Below are 2,500 nucleotides of genomic sequence, written 5' to 3'. Positions count from 1 at the left end.
TTTCTGCCTTTACAATTTAAGACCGCACTTGCCGATGTTTGCACGAAAGAAGCAACGGCCCGCTTGCTTAACGTCGACAGCGAGACGACTGTGGGCTCAGAGCTGTTTTAGAGCGAAGAGCAAACGGAGACAATCACACACGGCCTCTGTGTTTGGGTCTGTGTTGCTCTTTCCAGGGCGATGATGAACACAAGCGACACAGCATTACAATGAACCTGGATCTATCAACCATGTGTCAAAGAAGGTGTGGGAGTATGCACGGGTGTGCATGTGTGTGTGTGTGTGTCTGTGTAGCTGTATGTAATTGTGTGTGTGTGTGTGTGTGTGTGTGTGTGTGTGTAACACAGCACAGCTTGCTTTGCCGCGACTTTAGGAGCTGATGATGAGCTGAGGCAGCTCCTTCCCAGCCTCAACAGAACCGAGCTGAGCAACACAGAGCCAACCAGAACTGAGCCAAGCCAGGAGCTAAGCACGGACTGCCACTCGTACGCCACAACACCTGAGGCTCAGCCCGGGCTGCCAGCTAGCAGCAGCCGCGGTAGCTAATCCAACCCTGGCAGCGCCCGCAGGCACTGCATGGCAGCCCGTGCCTAGCTGATCACACTAGCGGGAGCTGCTTCAAAGACAGCAATGGTCCTATGAACGTGAGCAATACAGGTTTATGAGGCAACAATGGGAATTCAGCTTAGGTTCAATCCCAATCCCAGCTAAATCTCTCGCTCGCAGTCAACGCCATGGTGACCTGATTCAGTTCATATCAAGGCTATGAAATTCGCATTTTAGGCCCTTCTGTCCAATTTTGATACCACTTTACACTTAACACATTTACATATTCAAATGCCTTAGTTATGTAAATGGCCATTGTGTTGAGCTAGTGGCAGGGCGCTGTTGAAATGCAGTGGTGTTGAGCAATCATGCTGATGGAGGGCTTTCACTCAGGCCCAGTAACACTCAGCTTCTCCTGCTTGCATTCAAAGAAAGAGGAACTGGTCGAGGGCTGCTCAACCGCAACATTCCACCCTGGCCCAAGTGGTTGCTCGGGGTGACCACTTTAAGTCGGTGGCGATGACGCACTGACCCCCGTGACCCAATGTGATATTAAGAGTTCAGAGGTCAAGGGAGGGTCTCTTTATGGAAATAAACAACAAAAAAGAGGAATCACACGCCTGTGAAAAGCGGAACACTAATGCATTAACACACACACACACACACTTGAGTCTCGGCTGTCTGTGTGTTGGGCCAACGCTGCGTGGGTTGTTAGCAGTGTGAGCTCTGTGCGAAGTGCATATTTTTACACAGTGACGACAAAGAACATTCCGGAGAAAGCGGTGGAGTGCTTTTTTTGTTTTTTTGTTTTCCTAAGCACATTCTCTTACGCTCTTCTGGGGAATCATTGAGCTGTCGTTACGGCGACCTGATCAACCCACTGGGCATGACATCAGTGTTTAATCTGGCTGATGAGAAGGGCTGTTGTTAATTACACCAAGTCTGTTACTAAGGGCAAAACATGGAGGCCCCCGCACTAACTGCAGAAGGCTGCGTAGGGGAGCTTAATCCAGGCTCTTCACATGACAAAGAGTCATGTTTCTGGAGCAGAGGGGATAGGGTAGGATAGGAGTCTCTCCATCTTTACCTTCATCTCTGGCTCTCTCTCTCTCTCTTGCCCCACTGGTATGGCTGTGCAGCATTCCTTTCTTTCTCACTTTTCAATTCCTCTTCCCTTTCTCTCTTCTCACCTTCAATCTCTCCCCTGTATCCATCCTCTCTCTCTTTCTCTTTCTCTCACTTTCACTCTCCTCCTCCTCTTCCTCTTCCTCTTCTCCTTCTCGCTCTCTCTCTCTTTCTCTCCTCCCCCACCTCCCTATTCACTCAGGGTTTTTCTTTCTCTCCTTAATCCATCCAAAGGGTCTCTACCTCACAGCAGGAAGAAAGGGAACAGAAGAAAGGAGTGGGAGAATGGAGGAAGGAAGAGCCAGCTGGGTATCAATTCACTTAACAAAGCCTGTCCCCCCAAGGGCTCACAGAGGCGTTTGTCACCTACAGAATACAGCATTTTAGAGCCCAGGCTATTACACACACACACACACACACAAAATGGTACAGACATACGCAAACACATGCTCTCTCTCTCTCACACACACACACACACACAAAAAGAGTGATGTGTACACATCGAGCCAAAATTGGAGAAAAAAAAAAAAGAGAAAATCTGAAAGCCATTCTCACAATATACGGCTATATACACCAAGCAGTGTCACTCACATACAAACACACAGCCTCCCACACAAACATGAATCACAGCCCTTTCAAAACACACATTTACTGCTGGCCAGCCAGGCGCTCCCACTGACCACTGACATAAATACAGACAGACACACACACACACACACACACACACACACACACACACACACACAATCAGAGCAGTGGAGGCCAAAGCTATATAAATGCCCTGCAGGTGGTTGTAGGGAGCGGGGACTGGGAGGAATGTGGTGAGTGG

General features: G+C 49.0%; 1 protein-coding gene across 1 annotated transcript in view; it reads right to left on the bottom strand.

Annotated features, from left to right (window-relative positions):
* Positions 1-2,500, bottom strand: part of LOC116220473 (plexin-A1-like) — a 141,357-nt gene that overhangs the window by 96,565 nt on the left and 42,292 nt on the right. The window lies entirely within an intron of this gene.

Source organism: Clupea harengus, chromosome 5, assembly GCF_900700415.2.
Source record: "Clupea harengus chromosome 5, Ch_v2.0.2, whole genome shotgun sequence".
NCBI classification, from domain to species: Eukaryota; Metazoa; Chordata; class Actinopteri; order Clupeiformes; family Clupeidae; genus Clupea; species Clupea harengus.
This window is presented reverse-complemented; position numbering and strand designations above follow the sequence as displayed.